This window comes from Lissotriton vulgaris, chromosome 1_1 (assembly GCF_964263255.1).
Source record: "Lissotriton vulgaris chromosome 1_1, aLisVul1.2, whole genome shotgun sequence".
NCBI classification, from domain to species: domain Eukaryota; kingdom Metazoa; phylum Chordata; class Amphibia; order Caudata; family Salamandridae; genus Lissotriton; species Lissotriton vulgaris.
Window position 1 is genome coordinate 1,370,372,796 of NC_141685.1, and position 20,809 is coordinate 1,370,393,604.

General features: G+C 41.4%; 8 non-coding genes across 8 annotated transcripts; all 8 read right to left on the minus strand.

Annotated features, from left to right (window-relative positions):
- Window positions 1-1,887: 1,887 nt before the first annotated feature.
- Window positions 1,888-1,969, minus strand: TRNAS-AGA (transfer RNA serine (anticodon AGA)). Its single transcript has one exon. It is a non-coding gene; the product is annotated as a tRNA-Ser (tRNA).
- A 2,859-nt stretch (window positions 1,970-4,828) lies between these two features.
- On the minus strand, window positions 4,829-4,910 carry TRNAS-AGA (transfer RNA serine (anticodon AGA)). The gene has a single exon. It is a non-coding gene; the product is annotated as a tRNA-Ser (tRNA).
- A 2,860-nt stretch (window positions 4,911-7,770) lies between these two features.
- Window positions 7,771-7,852, minus strand: TRNAS-AGA (transfer RNA serine (anticodon AGA)). The gene has a single exon. It is a non-coding gene; the product is annotated as a tRNA-Ser (tRNA).
- Window positions 7,853-10,709: 2,857 nt separating this feature from the next.
- Window positions 10,710-10,791, minus strand: TRNAS-AGA (transfer RNA serine (anticodon AGA)). Its single transcript has one exon. It is a non-coding gene; the product is annotated as a tRNA-Ser (tRNA).
- Window positions 10,792-12,290: 1,499 nt separating this feature from the next.
- TRNAH-GUG (transfer RNA histidin (anticodon GUG)) lies at window positions 12,291-12,362 on the minus strand. Its single transcript has one exon. It is a non-coding gene; the product is annotated as a tRNA-His (tRNA).
- Window positions 12,363-13,651: 1,289 nt separating this feature from the next.
- On the minus strand, window positions 13,652-13,733 carry TRNAS-AGA (transfer RNA serine (anticodon AGA)). Its single transcript has one exon. It is a non-coding gene; the product is annotated as a tRNA-Ser (tRNA).
- Window positions 13,734-16,593: 2,860 nt separating this feature from the next.
- On the minus strand, window positions 16,594-16,675 carry TRNAS-AGA (transfer RNA serine (anticodon AGA)). The gene has a single exon. It is a non-coding gene; the product is annotated as a tRNA-Ser (tRNA).
- Window positions 16,676-19,535: 2,860 nt separating this feature from the next.
- On the minus strand, window positions 19,536-19,617 carry TRNAS-AGA (transfer RNA serine (anticodon AGA)). Its single transcript has one exon. It is a non-coding gene; the product is annotated as a tRNA-Ser (tRNA).
- Between the last annotated feature and the right edge of the window lie 1,192 nt (window positions 19,618-20,809).

The following is a 20,809-nucleotide window of genomic DNA, read 5'->3' on the forward strand; positions in this document are numbered from 1 at the left end:
TCTCATAGGTTAGCATTGGGTATTCCCTTATACTTTTTGGGGGGTAATTCCATATCAGAGAGGAGAAGCTTTATTTATTTATTAATAAATCCTATCTACTGGTGAGGTTGGATTTAATCTTACTATTGTATAAATGCCATTTTTAGAGAGTGAGCATTTCTCTTCACTTACTGCTCTATTTGCATGAAAACCTGTCTTCAATTGACGTCTGGATTGGGCTGCGAGACAGCTACATATGTGCATTCCCTGTAGACAGCCACAACACAGGTCACTCAACTGCAACTGCATTCATCTGCATTCTGATTGGCCTGGGGGAGAGCTCCGCTCCCCTTACCGCAAATATGTTCAAGAACGATAATTTATGTTAGTAAGTACAGTATACCTACATCTTATAATCATGTGTGTTTAAATAATTTGTCGTTAGATCGTTTAAATATTGAAAAGGATCTGTTTTTAATAGACATTTTACAAAAACAACTGGTACATTTGGGAATTCTGTAAAGGAAAAACCCAACTGCCGTGACATTGCCGTGACTCGGATTCAAACCGAGGTTGTTGCGGCCACAACGCAGAGTACTAACCACTATACGATCACGGCGAGCTACTTGGGCTCAATAACGTACAGTGACATGAAGAAATTATAATTCGGAACACTCAGGGCTACTCCTGTGATAGGCTGAATGTGTTCATTGCTTCCTCATTCCTTATACAAAGGCTTTATCTCCTCAGTGGTTGATAGGCTGAAACCGTTTCCTGGCCGCCTGCTTGTGAACTGGCAGGAGTCAAAGATCACACATACACTGGTGGGCCTGTGATGGGACACCAATGCAGAGAAACACACCTGGCGCAGATATTCTATTCTGTTTATTAGACCTGCATCTCCCCTGTACCTCCTCAAGCCATCTGTATGTGAAGCAAGAAAGAGTTAAGGAACGGTCCATCTACACTTTTATTGGGAGGATGCTGCCGTGAGCTCCTCCCAGCTAATCACACAAACGGCAGTAAAGCAAGATAACTACACAGTTAGGCGGGACTGCATGGTTAGGTTTTTGAGGAATTATTGAAACTGACCTCAGTGACCCATAATCAGAGCTGTGGCTAATGACTGCATGCCTAATTATGATGAAGCAAGCACCATGGCTCGTAGGGGACCAACAACACACTTTTCTTAGCTCAGTGAATTAAAGTATAAACTTCTGCCATGTGTGAGTGGTAAAGGCTTGTTAATTTTGTTGCTTTTCAAATTCACGTCTGACAACAAGACGAAGGAACATTGGGGCATCAGACGCTTTGGAAAGTAGCCACCAACCGCAGAGAAAGAGAGAAAGAGGGAAAAGACAGTATGAGGTGTGGAGTAAACAGCAGCAGGTACAAGGAGCTCAAATGAGATTAATGGCGCCTAAATAGAGCACGTAAAGGAATAGTTACAAATCTAAGAAAAGGGAAAGAAAAGACTAGGAAAAAACACAGAAAGAGCTTGTAGATGAAATTCTCTTCCAGGAACAGCAGGTTAAGAGAAATTACACAGGGAGCAGTTAGGCTTGTAACTCGGGGGAGAATAGAAAAGAAAATGCAGTATTATGACGTGTGTTTGCCGAATCCAGCTAGCACTTTTATTTTATTTCTCTATTTGCTTCTTTTATTGATAAAGTAAGTTTCAAGTGCATGCACAGGTATGACTGAGAGAGCGAGGGTATAATAATTTGAAGCGTTTGCACCAGCGCTAATGAAGGACGAGAGTTATAGCAAAGATATGAAAGGGGGAGCGATAATAAATATGTGATATGGCAATAGTGACACCAAAATAAGCCACCTATTTATAAAACTGACATGGAAGAAATACTAAAGGTTAACTTCTGAAATTGTAGCCGATGTTAAAAAGATTCTCGTTGTCGGCAGCATTCGAACCTGCGCGGGGAGACCCCAATGGATTTCTAGTCCATCGCCTTAACCACTCGGCCACAACAACCGACTGTAAGGCGTGTGCACATAATCTGTATGCAAGTTTTCAAGGTGTCCCACAGCAAATTCCTGATATTCTGCAATGCACTTTTTAAAAATAATGTTTTTTTCAGCAGGCACATTCTCTCCTAAAAACAAACATTGCATGCGTATATCTCTAGTTTGGAATACCATAGGCTTGCATGCATACTCTCATGGGTCACTCAAGTTTTTTGGACACTATTGCACTCTGTTTTCGTGCTGCTTTTAGTATATGGCCCATATTACAGAAGTCTACCATCTTTGAGTATTTGAGGCTCCTTTGTAAGTGCTTTATATTTTTTCCTTGAAGAGCTATATAATAAAGGGTCCGGGAAAGATTTCATTTATGGAAGATAAAAGTCGGCCCACTGGTCTCACCAAATGCTGTAGAGAAACCTGATGTTTTACTCATGTTATCCTTAGTTCGTTTTTGTTTGACCTTGCATTCTTAAGGTGGTCCCAACCCCACCTTATTGCTTTTCACCTCCGCATTTTGCTGTATCTTTTTGTTGGCCTTAGGACTCTGATCACTTTATCGCTACTAATCAGTGCTGAAGTGCACGTGCTTCTTCCCTAATCATGTGTATAATTGGAGTATACCTGACTGACAGATTTAATTTACTTGAAAGCCCCTTGTAAAGTGGTATACCATATACCCAGGGACTGATTGTGCCGCCCAAAGAAATAGCATTTCAAACCTGTCTCAAGCCTGCTACTGCAGTGCCTGTGCTGCAGTGTACTGCCACTTCGACTTGGCATTTAAAACTACTTGCCAAGCCTTAAACTCCAATTTTATTACATATCAGTAACCCCTAAGGTAGGCCCTAGGTAGTCCTAGGGGCATCATGCTATGTAAGTAAAAGGTAAGACATGTACTGTGGTAGTTTGTATGTCCTAGTAGTATCAAACAGTCTATTACATTTTTCACTACTGTGAGGTCTGCCCCTCTCATAGGTTAGCATTGGGTATTCCCTTATACTTTTTGGGGGGTAATTCCATATCAGAGAGGAGAAGCTTTATTTATTTATTGATAAATCCTATCTACTGGTGAGGTTGGATTTAATCTTACTATTGTATAAATGCCATTTTTAGAGAGTGAGCATTTCTCTTCACTTACTGCTCTATTTGCATGAAAACCTGTCTTCAATTGACGTCTGGATTGGGCTGCGGGACAGCTACATATGTGCATTCCCTGTAGACAGCCACAACACAGGTCACTCAACTGCAACTGCATTCATCTGCATTCTGATTGGCCTGGGGGAGAGCTCCGCTCCCCTTACCGCAAATATGTTCAAGAACGATAATTTATGTTAGTAAGTACAGTATACCTACATCTTATAATCATGTGTGTTTAAATAATTTGTCGTTAGATCGTTTAAATATTGAAAAGGATCTGTTTTTAATAGACATTTTACAAAAACAACTGGTACATTTGGGAATTCTGTAAAGGAAAAACCCAACTGCCGTGACATTGCCAACCACAACGCCGTGACTCGGATTCAAACCGAGGTTGCTGCGGCCACAACGCAGAGTACTAACCACTATACGATCACGGAGAGCTACTTGGGCTCAATAACGTACAGTGACATGAAGAAATTATAATTCGGAACACTCAGGGCTACTCCTGTGATAGGCTGAATGTGTTCATTGCTTCCTCATTCCTTATACAAAGGCTTTATCTCCTCAGTGGTTGATAGGCTGAAACCGTTTCCTGGCCGCCTGCTTGTGAACTGGCAGGAGTCAAAGATCACACATACACTGGTGGGCCTGTGATGGGACACCAATGCAGAGAAACACACCTGGCGCAGATATTCTATTCTGTTTATTAGACCTGCATCTCCCCTGTACCTCCTCAAGCCATCTGTATGTGAAGCAAGAAAGAGTTAAGGAACGGTCCATCTACACTTTTATTGGGAGGATGCTGCCGTGAGCTCCTCCCAGCTAATCACACAAACGGCAGTAAAGCAAGATAACTACACAGTTAGGCGGGACTGCATGGTTAGGTTTTTGAGGAATTATTGAAACTGACCTCAGTGACCCATAATCAGAGCTGTGGCTAATGACTGCATGCCTAATTATGATGAAGCAAGCACCATGGCTCGTAGGGGACCAACAACACACTTTTCTTAGCTCAGTGAATTAAAGTATAAACTTCTGCCATGTGTGAGTGGTAAAGGCTTGTTAATTTTGTTGCTTTTCAAATTCACGTCTGACAACAAGACGAAGGAACATTGGGGCATCAGACGCTTTGGAAAGTAGCCACCAACCGCAGAGAAAGAGAGAAAGAGGGAAAAGACAGTATGAGGTGTGGAGTAAACAGCAGCAGGTACAAGGAGCTCAAATGAGATTAATGGCGCCTAAATAGAGCACGTAAAGGAATAGTTACAAATCTAAGAAAAGGGAAAGAAAAGACTAGGAAAAAACACAGAAAGAGCTTGTAGATGAAATTCTCTTCCAGGAACAGCAGGTTAAGAGAAAGTACACAGGGAGCAGTTAGGCTTGTAACTCGGGGGAGAATAGAAAAGAAAATGCAGTATTATGACGTGTGTTTGCCGAATCCAGCTAGCACTTTTATTTTATTTCTCTATTTGCTTCTTTTATTGGTAAAGTAAGTTTCAAGTGCATGCACAGGTATGACCGAGAGAGTGAGGGTATAATAATTTGAAGCGTTTGCACCAGCGCTAATGAAGGACGAGAGTTATAGCAAAGATATGAAAGGGGGAGCGATAATAAATATGTGATATGGCAATAGTGACACCAAAATAAGCCACCTATTTATAAAACTGACATGGAAGAAATACTAAAGGTTAACTTCTGAAATTGTAGCCGATGTTAAAAAGATTCTCGTTGTCGGCAGGATTCAAACCTGCGCGGGGAGACCCCAATGGATTTCTAGTCCATCGCCTTAACCACTCGGCCACAACAACCGACTGTAAGGCGTGTGCACATAATCTGTATGCAAGTTTTCAAGGTGTCCCACAGCAAATTCCTGATATTCTGTAATGCACTTTTTAAAAATAATGTTTTTTTCAGCAGGCACATTCTCTCCTAAAAACAAACATTGCATGCGTATATATCTAGTTTGGAATACCATAGGCTTGCATGCATACTCTCATGGGTCACTCAAGTTTTTTGGACCCTATTGCACTCTGTTTTCGTGCTGCTTTTAGTATATGGCCCATATTACAGAAGTCTACCATCTTTGAGTATTTGAGGCTCCTTTGTAAGTGCTTTATATTTTTTCATTGAAGAGCTATATAATAAAGGGGTCCGGGAAAGATTGCATTTATGGAAGATAAAAGAAGGCCCACTTGTCTCGCCAAATGCTGTAGAGAAACCTGATGTTTTACTCATGTTATCCTTAGTTCGTTTTTGTTTGACCTTGCATTCTTAAGGTGGTCCCAACCCCACCTTATTGCTTTTCACCTCCGCATTTTGCTGTATCTTTTTGTTGGCCTTAGGACTCTGATCACTTTATCGCTACTAATCAGTGCTGAAGTGCACGTGCTTCTTCCCTAATCATGTGTATAATTGGAGTATACCTGACTGACAGATTTAATTTACTTGAAAGCCCCTTGTAAAGTGGTATACCATATACCCAGGGACTGATTGTGCCGCCCAAAGAAATAGCATTTCAAACCTGTCTCAAGCCTGCTACTGCAGTGCCTGTGCTGCAGTGTACTGCCACTTCGACTTGGCATTTAAAACTACTTGCCAAGCCTTAAACTCCAATTTTATTACATATCAGTAACCCCTAAGGTAGGCCCTAGGTAGTCCTAGGGGCATCATGCTATGTAAGTAAAAGGTAAGACATGTACTGTGGTCGTTTGTATGTCCTAGTACTATCAAACAATCTATTACATTTTTCACTACTGTGAGGTCTGCCCCTCTCATAGGTTAGCATTGGGTATTCCCTTATCCTTTTTGGGGGGTAATTTCATATCAGAGAGGAGAAGCTTTATTTATTTATTAATAAATCCTATCTACTGGTGAGGTTGGATTTAATCTTACTATTGTATAAATGCCATTTTTAGAGAGTGAGCATTTCTCTTCACTTACTGCTCTATTTGCATGAAAACCTGTCTTCAATTGACGTCTGGATTGGGCTGCGAGACAGCTACATATGTGCATTCCCTGTAGACAGCCACAACACAGGTCACTCAACTGCAACTGCATTCATCTGCATTCTGATTGGCCTGGGGGAGAGCTCCGCTCCCCTTACCGCAAATATGTTCAAGAACGATAATTTATGTTAGTAAGTACAGTATACCTACATCTTATAATCATGTGTGTTTAAATAATTTGTCGTTAGATCGTTTAAATATTGAAAAGGATCTGTTTTTAATAGACATTTTACAAAAACAACTGGTACATTTGGGAATTCTGTAAAGGAAAAACCCAACTGCCGTGACATTGCCAACCACAATGCCGTGACTCGGATTCAAACCGAGGTTGCTGCGGCCACAACGCAGAGTACTAACCACTATACGATCACGGAGAGCTACTTGGGCTCAATAACGTACAGTGACATGAAGAAATTATAATTCGGAACACTCAGGGCTACTCCTGTGATAGGCTGAATGTGTTCATTGCTTCCTCATTCCTTATACAAAGGCTTTATCTCCTCAGTGGTTGATAGGCTGAAACCGTTTCCTGGCCGCCTGCTTGTGAACTGGCAGGAGTCAAAGATCACACATACACTGGTGGGCCTGTGATGGGACACCAATGCAGAGAAACACCCCTGGCGCAGATATTCTATTCTGTTTATTAGACCTGCATCTCCCCTGTACCTCCTCAAGCCATCTGTATGTGAAGCAAGAAAGAGTTAAGGAACGGTCCATCTACACTTTTATTGGGAGGATGCTGCCGTGAGCTCCTCCCAGCTAATCACACAAACGGCAGTAAAGCAAGATAACTACACAGTTAGGCGGGACTGCATGGTTAGGTTTTTGAGGAATTATTGAAACTGACCTCAGTGACCCATAATCAGAGCTGTGGCTAATGACTGCATGCCTAATTATGATGAAGCAAGCACCATGGCTCGTAGGGGACCAACAACACACTTTTCTTAGCTCAGTGAATTAAAGTATAAACTTCTGCCATGTGTGAGTGGTAAAGGCTTGTTAATTTTGTTGCTTTTCAAATTCACGTCTGACAACAAGACGAAGGAACATTGGGGCATCAGACGCTTTGGAAAGTAGCCACCAACCGCAGAGAAAGAGAGAAAGAGGGAAAAGACAGTATGAGGTGTGGAGTAAACAGCAGCAGGTACAAGGAGCTCAAATGAGATTAATGGCGCCTAAATAGAGCACGTAAAGGAATAGTTACAAATCTAAGAAAAGGGAAAGAAAAGACTAGGAAAAAACACAGAAAGAGCTTGTAGATGAAATTCTCTTCCAGGAACAGCAGGTTAAGAGAAATTACACAGGGAGCAGTTAGGCTTGTAACTCGGGGGAGAATAGAAAAGAAAATGCAGTATTATGACGTGTGTTTGCCGAATCCAGCTAGCACTTTTATTTTATTTCTCTATTTGCTTCTTTTATTGGTAAAGTAAGTTTCAAGTGCATGCACAGGTATGACCGAGAGAGTGAGGGTATAATAATTTGAAGCGTTTGCACCAGCGCTAATGAAGGACGAGAGTTATAGCAAAGATATGAAAGGGGGAGCGATAATAAATATGTGATATGGCAATAGTGACACCAAAATAAGCCACCTATTTATAAAACTGACATGGAAGAAATACTAAAGGTTAACTTCTGAAATTGTAGCCGATGTTAAAAAGATTCTCGTTGTCGGCAGGATTCGAACCTGCGCGGGGAGACCCCAATGGATTTCTAGTCCATCGCCTTAACCACTCGGCCACAACAACCGACTGTAAGGCGTGTGCACATAATCTGTATGCAAGTTTTCAAGGTGTCCCACAGCAAATTCCTGATATTCTGCAATGCACTTTTTAAAAATAATGTTTTTTTCAGCAGGCACATTCTCTCCTAAAAACAAACATTGCATGCGTATATATCTAGTTTGGAATACCATAGGCTTGCATGCATACTCTCATGGGTCACTCAAGTTTTTTGGACTCTATTGCACTCTCTTTTCGTGCTGCTTTTAGTATATGGCCCATATTACAGAAGTCTACCATCTTTGAGTATTTGAGGCTCCTTTGTAAGTGCTTTATATTTTTTCATTGAAGAGCTATATAATAAAGGGGTCCGGGAAAGATTGCATTTATGGAAGATAAAAGAAGGCCCACTTGTCTCGCCAAATGCTGTAGAGAAACCTGATGTTTTACTCATGTTATCCTTAGTTCGTTTTTGTTAGACCTTGCATTCTTAAGGTGGTCCCAACCCCACCTTATTGCTGTTCACCTCCTCATTTTGCTGTATCTTTTTGTTGGCCTTAGGACTCTGATCACTTTATCGCTACTAATCAGTGCTGAAGTGCACGTGCTTCTTCCCTAATCATGTGTATAATTGGAGTATACCTGACTGACAGATTTAATTTACTTGAAAGCCCCTTGTAAAGTGGTATACCATATACCCAGGGACTGATTGTGCCGCCCAAAGAAATAGCATTTCAAACCTGTCTCAAGCCTGCTACTGCAGTGCCTGTGCTGCAGTGTACTGCCACTTCGACTTGGCATTTAAAACTACTTGCCAAGCCTTAAACTCCAATTTTATTACATATCAGTAACCCCTAAGGTAGGCCCTAGGTAGTCCGAGGGGCATCATGCTATGTAAGTAAAAGGTAAGACATGTACTGTGGTAGTTTGTATGTCCTAGTAGTATCAAACAGTCTATTACATTTTTCACTACTGTGAGGTCTGCCCCTCTCATAGGTTAGCATTGGGTATTCCCTTATACATTTTGGGGGGTAATTCCATATCAGAGAGGAGAAGCTTTATTTATTTATTGATAAATCCTATCTACTGGTGAGGTTGGATTTAATCTTACTATTGTATAAATGCCATTTTAGAGAGTGAGCATTTCTCTGCACTTACTGCTCTATTTGCATCAAAACCTGTCTTCAATTGACGTCTGGATTGGGCTGCGAGACAGCTACATATGTGCATTCCCTGTAGACAGCCACAACACAGGTCACTCAAATGCAACTGCATTCATCTGCATTCTGATTGGCCTGGGGGAGAGCTCCGCTACCCTTACTGCAAATATGTTCAAGAACGATAATTTATGTCAGTATGTACAGTATACCTATATCTTATAATCATGTGTGTTTAAATAATTTGTCGTTAGATCGTTTAAATATTGAAAAGGATCGGTTTTAATAGACATTTTACAAAAACAACTGGTACATTTGGGAATTCTGTAAAGGAAAAACCCAACTGCTGTGACATTGCCAACCACAATGCCGTGACTCGGATTCAAACCGAGGTTGCTGCGGCCACAACGCAGAGTACTAACCACTATACGATCACGGCGAGCTACTTGGTCTCAATAACGTACAGTGACATGAAGAAATTATAATTCGGAACACTCAGGGCTGCTCCTGTGATAGGCTGAATGTGTTCATTGCTTCCTCATTCCTTATACAAAGGCTTTATCTCCTCAGTTGTTGATAGGCTGAAACCGTTTCCTGGCCGCCTGCTTGTGAACTTGCAGGAGTCAAAGATCACACATACACTGGTGGGCCTGTGATGGGACACCAATGCAGAGAAACACATCTGGCGCAGATATTCTATTCTGTTTATTAGACCTGCATCTCCCCTGTACCTCCTCAAGCCATCTGTATGTGAAGCAAGAAAGAGTTAAGGAACGGTCCATCTACTCTTTTATTGGGAGGATGCTGCCGTGAGCTCCTCCCAGCTAATCACACAAACAGCAGTAAAGCAAGATAACTACACAGTTAGGGGGGACTGCATGGTTAGGTTTTTGAGGAATTATTGAAACTGACCTCAGTGACCCATAATCAGAGCTGTGGCTAATGACTGCATGCCTAATTATGATGAATCAAGCACCATGGCTCGTAGGGGCCCCACAACACACTTTTCTTAGCTCATTGAATTAAAGTATAAACTTCTGCCATGTGTGAGTGGTAAAGGCTTGTTAATTTTGTTGCTTTTCAAATTCACGTCTGACAACAAGACAAAGGAACATTGGGGCATCAGACGCTTTGGAAAGTAGCCACCAACCGCAGAGAAAGAGAGAAAGAGGGAAAAGACAGTATGAGGTGTGGAGAAACCAGCAGCAGGTACAAGGAGCTCAAATGAGATTAATGGCGCCTAAATAGAGCACGTAAAGGAACAGTTACAAATCTAGGAAAAGGGAAAGAAAAGACTAGGAAAAAACACAGAAAGAGCTTGTAGATGAAATTCTCTTCCAGGAACAGCAGATTAAGAGAAATTACACAGGGAGCAGTTAAGCTTGTAACACGGGGAGAATAGAAAAAAAAATGCAGTTTTATGAAGTGTGTTTGCCTAATCCAGCTAGCACTTTTATTTTATTTCTCTATTTGCTTATTTTATTGGTAAAGTAAGTTTCAAGTGCATGCACAGGTATGACCGAGAGAGCCAGGGTATAATAATTTGAAGCGTTTGCACCAGCGCTAATGAAGGACGAGAGTTATAGCAAAGATATGAAAGGGGGAGCGATAATACATATGTGATATGGCAATAGTGACACCAAAATAAGCCACCTATTTATAAAACTGACATGGGAGAAATACTAAAGGTTAACTTCTGAAATTGTAGCCGATGTTAAAAAGATTCTCGTTGTCGGCAGGATTCGAACCTGCACGGGGAGACCCCAATGGATTTCTAGTCCATCGCCTTAACCACTCGGCCACAACAACTGACTGCAAGGTGTGTGCACATAATCTGTATGCAAGTTTTGAAGGTGTCCCACAGCAAATTCCTGATATTCTGCAATGCACTTTTTAAAAATAAGGTTTTTTTCAGCAGGCACATTCTCTCCTAAAAACAAAAATTGCATGCGTATATCTCTAGTTTGGAATACCATAGGCTTGCATGCATACTCTCATGGGTCACTCAAGTTTTTTGGACCCTATTGCACTCTGTTTTCGTGCTGCTTTTAGTATATGTCCCATATTAAAGAAGTCTACCATCTTTGAGTATTTGAGGCTCCTTTGTAAGTGCTTTATATTTTTTCCTTGAAGAGCTATATAATAAAGGGGTCCGGGAAGGATTGCATTTATGGAAGATAAAAGAAGGCCCACTTGTCTCACCAAATGCTGTAGAGAAACCTGATGTTTTACTCATGTTATCCTTAGTTCGTTTTTGTTAGACCTTGCATTCTTAAGGTGGTCCCAACCCCACCTTATTGCTTTTCACCTCCGCATTTTGCTGTATCTTTTTGTTGGCCTTAGGACTCTGATCACTTTATCGCTACTAATCAGTGCTGAAGTGCACGTGCTTCTTCCCTAATCATGTGTATAATTGGAGTATACCTGACTGACAGATTTAATTTACTTGAAAGCCCCTTGTAAAGTGGTATACCATATACCCAGGGACTGATTGTGCCGCTCAAAGAAATAGCATTTCAAACCTGTCTCAAGCCTGCTACTGCAGTGCCTGTGCTGCAGTGTACTGCCACTTCGACTTGGCATTTAAAACTACTTGCCAAGCCTTAAACTCCAATTTTATTACATATCAGTAACCCCTAAGGTAGGCCCTAGGTAGTCCTAGGGGCATCATGCTATGTAAGTAAAAGGTAAGACATGTACTGTGGTAGTTTGTATGTCCTAGTAGTATCAAACAGTCTATTAAATTTTTCACTACTGTGAGGTCTGCCCCTCTCATAGGTTGGCATTGGGTATTCCCTTATACTTTTTGGGGGGTAATTCCATATCAGAGAGGAGAAGCTTTATTTATTTATTGATAAATCCTATCTACTGGTGAGGTTGGATTTAATCTTACTATTGTATAAATGCCATTTTTAGAGAGTGAGCATTTCTCTGCACTTACTGCTCTATTTGCATTGAAACCTGTCTTCGATTGACGTCTGGATTGGGCTGCGAGACAGCTACATATGTGCATTCCCTGTAGACAGCCACAACACAGGTCACTCAACTGCAACTGCATTCATCTGCATTCTGATTGGCCTGGGGGAGAGCTCCGCTCCCCTTACCGCAAATATGTTCAAGAACGATAATTTATGTCAGTAAGTACAGTACACCTACATCTTATAATCATGTGTGTTTAAATAATTTGTTGTTAGATCGTTTAAATATTGAAAAGGATCTGTTTTTAATAGACATTTTACAAAAACAACTGGTACATTTGGGAATTCTGTAAAGGAAAAACCCCACTGCTGTGACATTGCCAACCACAATGCCGTGACTCGGATTCGAACCGAGGTTGCTGCGGCCACAACGCAGAGTACTAACCACTATACGATCACGGCGAGCTACTTGGGCTCAATAACGTACAGTGACATGAAGAAATTATAATTCGGAACACTCAGGGCTACTCCTGTGATAGGCTGAATGTGTTCATTGCTTCCTCATTCCTTATACAAAGGCTTTATCTCCTCAGTGGTCGATAGGCTGAAACCGTTTCCTGGCCGCCTGCTTGTGAACTGGCAGGAGTCAAAGATCACACATACACTGGTGGGCCTGTGATGGGACACCAATGCAGAGAAACACACCTGGTGCAGATATTCTATTCTGTTTATTAGACCTGCATCTCCCCTGTACCTCCTCAAGCCATCTGTATTTGAAGCAAGAAAGAGTTAAGGAACGGTCCATCTACACTTTTATTGGGAGGATGCTGCCGTGAGCTCCTCCCAGCTAATCACACAAACAGCAGTAAAGCAAGATAACTACACAGTTAGGGGGGACTGCATGGTTAGGTTTTTGAGGAATTATTGAAACTGACCTCAGTGACCCATAATCAGAGCTGTGGCTAATGACTGCATGCCTAATTATGATGAAGCAAGCACCATGGCTCGTAGGGGCCCCATAACACACTTTTCTTAGCTCATTGAATTAAAGTATAAACTTCTGCCATGTGTGAGTGGTAAAGGCTTGTTAATTTTGTTGCTTTTCAAATTCACGTTTGACAACAAGACGAAGGAACATTGGGGCATTAGACGCTTTGGAAAGTAGCCACCAACCGCAGAGAAAGAGAGAAAGAGGGAAAAGATAGTATGAGGTGTGGAGAAAACAGCAGCAGGTACAAGGAGCTCAAATGAGATTAATGGCGCCTAAATAGAGCACGTAAAGGAACAGTTACAAATCTAAGAAAAGGGAAAGAAAAGACTAGGAAAAAACACAGAAAGAGCTTGTAGATGAAATTCTCTTCCAGGAACAGCAGGTTAAGAGAAATTACACAGGGAGCAATTAAGCTTGTAACACGGGGGAGAATAGAAAAGAAAATGCAGTTTTATGAAGTGTGTTTGCCTAATCCAGCTAGCACTTTTATTTTATTTCTCTATTTGCTTCTGTTATTGGTAAAGTAAGTTTCAAGTGCATGCACAGGTATGACCGAGAGAGCCAGGGTATAATAATTTGAAGTGTTTGCACCAGCGCTAATGAAGGACGAGAGTTATAGCAAAGATATGAAAGGGGGAGCGATAATAAATATGTGCTATGGCAATAGTGACACCAAAATAAGCCACCTATTTATAAAACTGACATGGAAGAAATACTAAAGGTTAACTTCTGAAATTGTAGCCGATGTTAAAAAGATTCTCTTTGTCGGCAGGATTCGAACCTGCGCGGGGAGACCCCAATGGATTTCTAGTCCATCGCCTTAACCACTCGGCCACAACAACTGACTGCAAGGTGTGTGCACATAATCTGTATGCAAGTTTTGAAGGTGTCCCACAGCAAATTCCTGATATTCTGCAATGCACTTTTTAAAAATAAGGTTTTTTTCAGCAGGCACATTCTCTCCTAAAAACAAAAATTGCATGCGTATATCTCTAGTTTGGAATACCATAGGCTTGCATGCATACTCTCATGGCTCACTCAAGTTTTTTGGACCCTATTGCACTCTGTTTTCGTGCTGCTTTTAGTATATGTCCCATATTAAAGAAGTCTACCATCTTTGAGTATTTGAGGCTCCTTTGTAAGTGCTTTATATTTTTTCCTTGAAGAGCTATATAATAAAGGGGTCCGGGAAAGATTGCATTTATGGAAGATAAAAGAAGGCCCACTTGTCTCACCAAATGCTGTAGAGAAACCTGATGTTTTACTCATGTTATCCTTAGTTCGTTTTTGTTAGACCTTGCATTCTTAAGGTGGTCCCAACCCCACCTTATTGCTTTTCACCTCCGCATTTTGCTGTATCTTTTTGTTGGCCTTAGGACTCTGATCACTTTATCGCTACTAATCAGTGCTGAAGTGCACGTGCTTCTTCCCTAATCATGTGTATAATTGGAGTATACCTGACTGACAGATTTAATTTACTTGAAAGCCCCTTGTAAAGTGGTATACCATATACCCAGGGACTGATTGTGCCGCCCAAAGAAATAGCATTTCAAACCTGTCTCAAGCCTGCTACTGCAGTGCCTGTGCTGCAGTGTACTGCCACTTCGACTTGGCATTTAAAACTACTTGCCAAGCCTTAAATTCCAATTTTATTACATATCAGTAACCCCTAAGGTAGGCCCTAGGTAGTCCTAGGGGCATCATGCTATGTAAGTAAAAGGTAAGACATGTACTGTGGTAGTTTGTATGTCCTAGTAGTATCAAACAGTCTATTACATTTTTCACTACTGTGAGGTCTGCCCCTCTCATAGGTTAGCATTGGGTATTCCCTTATACTTTTTGGGGGGTAATTCCATATCAGAGAGGAGAAGCTTTATTTATTTATTGATAAATCCTATCTACTGGTGAGGTTGGATTTAATCTTACTATTGTATAAATGCCATTTTTAGAGAGTGAGCATTTCTCTGCACTTACTGCTCTATTTGCATTGAAACCTGTCTTCGATTGACGTCTGGATTGGGCTGCGAGACAGCTACATATGTGCATTCCCTGTAGACAGCCACAACACAGGTCACTCAACTGCAACTGCATTCATCTGCATTCTGATTGGCCTGGGGGAGAGCTCCGCTCCCCTTACCGCAAATATGTTCAAGAACGATAATTTATGTCAGTAAGTACAGTATGCCTACATCTTATAATCATGTGTGTTTAAATAATTTGTTGTTAGATCGTTTAAATATTGAAAAGGATCTGTTTTTAATAGACATTTTACTAAAACAACTGGTACATTTGGGAATTCTGTAAAGGAAAAACCCAACTGCCGTGACATTGCCAACCACAATGCCGTGACTCGGATTCGAACTGAGGTTGCTGCGGCCACAACGCAGAGTACTAACCACTATACGATCACGGCGAGCTACTTGGGCTCAATAACGTACAATGACATGAAGAAATTATAATTCGGAACACTCAGGGCTACTCCTGTGATAGGCTGAATGTGTTCATTGCTTCCTCATTCCTTATACAAAGGCTTTATCTCCTCAGTGGTTGATAGGCTGAAACCGTTTCCTGGCCGCCTGCTTGTGAACTGGCAGGAGTCAAAGATCACACATACACTGGTGGGCCTGTGATGGGACACCAATGCAGAGAAACACACCTGGCGCAGATATTCTATTCTGTTTATTAGACCTGCATCTCCCCTGTACCTCCTCAAGCCATCTGTATGTGAAGCAAGAAAGAGTTAAGGAACGGTCCATCTACACTTTTATTGGGAGGATGCTGCCGTGAGCTCCTCCCAGCTAATCACACAAACAGCAGTAAAGCAAGATAACTACACAGTTAGGGGGTACTGCATGGTTAGGTTTTTGAGGAATTATTGAAACTGACCTCAGTGACCCATAATCAGAGCTGTGGCTAATGACTGCATGCCTAATTATGATGAAGCAAGCACCATGGCTCGTAGGGGCCCCGCAACACACTTTTCTTAGCTCATTGAATTAAAGTATAAACTTCTGCCATGTGTGAGTGGTAAAGGCTTGTTAATTTTGTTGCTTTTCAAATTCACGTCTGACAACAAGACGAAGGAACATTGGGGCATCAGACGCTTTGGAAAGTAGGCACCAACCGCAGAGAAAGAGAGAAAGAGGGAAAAGACAGTATGAGGTGTGGAGAAAACAGCAGCAGGTACGAGGAGCTCAAATGAGATTAATGGCGCCTAAATAGAGCACGTAAAGGAACAGTTACAAATCTAAGAAAAGGGAAAGAAAAGACTAGGAAAAAACACGGAAAGAGCTTGTAGATGAAATTCTCTTCCAGGAACAGCAGGTTAAGAGAAATTACACAGGGAGCAGTTAAGCTTGTAACACGGGGGAGAATAGAAAAGAAAATGCAGTTTTATGAAGTGTGTTTGCCTAATCCAGCTAGCACTTTTATTTTATTTCTCTATTTGCTTCTTTTATTGGTAAAGTAAGTTTCAAGTGCATGCACAGGTATGACCGAGAGAGCCAGGGTATAATAATTTGAAGCGTTTGCACCAGCGCTAATGAAGGACGAGAGTTATAGCAAAGATATGAAAGGGGGAGCGATAATAAATATGTGATATGGCAATAGTGACACCAAAATAAGCCACCTTTTTATAAAACTGACATGGAAGAAATACTAAAGGTTAACTTCTGAAATTGTAGCCGATGTTAAAAAGATTCTCGTTGTCGGCAGGATTCGAACCTGCGCGGGGAAACCCCAATGGATTTCTAGTCCATCGCCTTAACCACTCGGCCACAAGAACTGACTGCAAGGTGTGTGCACATAATCTGTATGCAAGTTTTCAAGGTGTCCCACAGCAAATTCCTGATATTCTGCAATGCACTTTTTAAAAATAAGGTTTTTTTCAGCAGGCACATTCTCTCCTAAAAACAAAAATTGCATGCGTAGATCACTAGTTTGGAATACCATAGGCTTGCATGCATACTCTCATGGGTCACTCAAGTTTTTTGGACCCTATTGCACTCTGTTTTCGTGCTGCTTTTAGTATATGTCCCATATTAAAGAAGTCTACCATCTTTGAGTATTTGAGGCTCCTTTGTAAGTGCTTTATATTTTTTCCTTGAAGAGCTATATAATAAAGGGGTCCGGGAAGGATTGCATTTATGGAAGATAAAAGAAGGCCCACTTGTCTCACCAAATGCTGTAGAGAAACCTGATGTTTTACTCATGTTATCCTTAGTTCGTTTTTGTTAGACCTTGCATTCTTAAGGTGGTCCCAACCCCACCTTATTGCTTTTCACCTCCGCATTTTGCTGTATCTTTTTGTTGGCCTTAGGACTCTGATCACTTTATCGCTACTAATCAGTGCTGAAGTGCACGTGCTTCTTCCCTAATCATGTGTATAATTGGAGTATACCTGACTGACAGATTTAATTTACTTGAAAGCCCCTTGTAAAGTGGTATACCATATACCCAGGGACTGATTGTGCCGCCCAAAGAAATAGCATTTCAAACCTGTCTCAAGCCTGCTACTGCAGTGCCTGTGCTGCAGTGTACTGCCACTTCGACTTGGCATTTAAAACTACTTGCCAAGCCTTAAACTCCAATTTTATTACATATCAGTAACCCCTAAGGTAGGCCCTAGGTAGTCCTAGGGGCATCATGCTATGTAAGTAAAAGGTAAGACATGTACTGTGGTAGTTTGTATGTCCTAGTAGTATCAAACAGTCTATTACATTTTTCACTACTGTGAGGTCTGCCCCTCTCATAGGTTAGCATTGGGTATTCCCTTATACTTTTTGGGGGGTAATTCCATATCAGAGAGGAGAAGCTTTATTTATTTATTGATAAATCCTATCTACTGGTGAGGTTGGATTTAATCTTACTATTGTATAAATGCCATTTTTAGAGAGTGAGCATTTCTCTGCACTTACTGCTCTATTTGCATTGAAACCTGTCTTCGATTGACGTCTGGATTGGGCTGCGAGACAGCTACATATGTGCATTCCCTGTAGACAGCCACAACACAGGTCACTCAACTGCAACTGCATTCATCTGCATTCTGATTGGCCTGGGGGAGAGCTCCGCTCCCCTTACCGCAAATATGTTCAAGAACGATAATTTATGTCAGTAAGTACAGTATACCTACATCTTATAATCATGTGTGTTTAAATAATTTGTTGTTAGATCGTTTAAATATTGAAAAGGATCTGTTTTTAATAGACATTTTACAAAAACAACTGGTACATTTGGGAATTCTGTAAAGGAAAAACCCCACTGCCGTGACATTGCCAACCACAATGCAGTGACTCGGATTCGAACCGAGGTTGCTGCGGCCACAACGCAGAGTACTAACCACTATACGATCACGGCGAGCTACTTGGGCTCAATAACGTACAGTGACATGAAGAAATTATAATTCGGAACACTCAGGGCTACTCCTGTGATAGGCTGAATGTGTTCATTGCTTCCTCATTCCTTATACAAAGGCTTTATCTCCTCAGTGGTCGATAGGCTGAAACCGTTTCCTGGCCGCCTGCTTGTGAACTGGCAGGAGTCAAAGATCACACATACACTGGTGGGCCTGTGATGGGACACCAATGCAGAGAAACACACCTGGCGCAGATATTCTATTCTGTTTATTAGACCTGCATCTCCCCTGTACCTCCTCAAGCCATCTGTATGTGAAGCAAGAAAGAGTTAAGGAACGGTCCATCTACACTTTTATTGGGAGGATGCTGCCGTGAGCTCCTCCCAGCTAATCACACAAACAGCAGTAAAGCAAGATAACTACACAGTTAGGGGGGACTGCATGGTTAGGTTTTTGAGGAATTATTGAAACTGACCTCAGTGACCCATAATCAGAGCTGTGGCTAATGACTGCATGCCTAATTATGATGAAGCAAGCACCATGGCTCGTAGGGGCCCCACAACACACTTTTCCTAGCTCATTGAATTAAAGTATAAACTTCTGCCATGTGTGAGTGGTAAAGGCTTGTTAATTTTGTTGCTTTTCAAATTCACGTCTGACAACAAGACGAAGGAACATTGGGGCATCAGACGCTTTGGAAAGTAGCCACCAACCGCAGAGAAAGAGAGAAAGAGGGAAAAGACAGTATGAGGTGTGGAGAAAACAGCAGCAGGTACAAGGAGCTCAAATGAGATTAATGGCGCCTAAATAGAGCACGTAAAGGAACAGTTACAAATCTAAGAAAAGGGAAAGAAAAGACTAGGAAAAAACACAGAAAGAGCTTGTAGATGAAATTCTCTTCCAGGAACAGCAGGTTAAGAGAAATTACACAGGGAGCAGTTAAGCTTGTAACACGGGGGAGAATAGAAAAGAAAATGCAGTTTTATGAAGTGTGTTTGCCTAATCCAGCTAGCACTTTTATTTTATTTCTCTATTTGCTTCTGTTATTGGTAAAGTAAGTTTCAAGTGCATGCACAGGTATGACCGAGAGAGCCAGGGTATAATAATTTGAAGCGTTTGCACCAGCGCTAATGAAGGACGAGAGTTATAGCAAAGATATGAAAGGGGGAGCGATAATAAATATGTGCTATGGCAATAGTGACACCAAAATAAGCCACCTATTTATAAAACTGACATGGAAGAAATACTAAAGGTTAACTTCTGAAATTGTAGCCGATGTTAAAAAGATTCTCGTTGTCGGCAGGATTCGAACCTGCGCGGGGAGACCCCAATGGATTTCTAGTCCATCGCCTTAACCACTCGGCCACAACAACTGACTGCAAGGTGCGTGCACATAATCTGTATGCAAGTTTTGAAGGTGTCCCACAGCAAATTCCTGATATTCTGCAATGCACTTTTTAAAAATAAGGTTTTTTTCAGCAGGCACATTCTCTCCTAAAAACAAAAATTGCATGCGTATATCTCTAGTTTGGAATACCATAGGCTTGCATGCATACTCTCATGGGTCACTCAAGTTTTTTGGACCCTATTGCACTCTGTTTTCGTGCTGCTTTTAGTATATGTCCCATATTAAAGAAGTCTACCATCTTTGAGTATTTGAAGCTCCTTTGTAAGTGCTTCATATTTTTTCCTTGAAGAGCTATATAATAAAGGGGTCCGGGAAAGATTGCATTTATGGAAGATAAAAGAAGGCCCACTTGTCTCACCAAATGCTGTAGAGAAACCTGATGTTTTACTCATGTTATCCTTAGTTCGTTTTTGTTAGACCTTGCATTCTTAAGGTGGTCCCAACCCCACCTTATTGCTTTTCACCTCCGCATTTTGCTGTATCTTTTTGTTGGCCTTAGGACTCTGATCACTTTATCGCTACTAATCAGTGCTGAAGTGCAGTGCTTCTTCCCTAATCATGTGTATAATTGGAGTATACCTGACTGACAGATTTAATTTACTTGAAAGCCCCTTGTAAAGTGGTATACCATATACCCAGGGACTGATTGTGCCGCCCAAAGAAATAGCATTTCAAACCTGTCTCAAGCCTGCTACTGCAGTGCCTGTGCTGCAGTGTACTGCCACTTCGACTTGGCATTTAAAACTACTTGCCAAGCCTTAAATTCCAATTTTATTACATATCAGTAACCCCTAAGGTAGGCCCTAGGTAGTCCTAGGGGCATCATGCTATGTAAGTAAAAGGTAAGACATGTACTGTGGTAGTTTGTATGTCCTAGTAGTATCAAACAGTCTATTACATTTTTCACTACTGTGAGGTCTGCCCCTCTCATAGGTTAGCATTGGGTATTCCCTTATACTTTTTGGGGGGTAATTCCATATCAGAGAGGAGAAGCTTTATTTATTTATTGATAAATCCTATCTACTGGTGAGGTTGGATTTAATCTTACTATTGTATAAATGCCATTTTTAGAGAGTGAGCATTTCTCTGCACTTACTGCTCTATTTGCATTGAAACCTGTCTTCGATTGACGTCTGGATGGGCTGCGAGACAGCTAC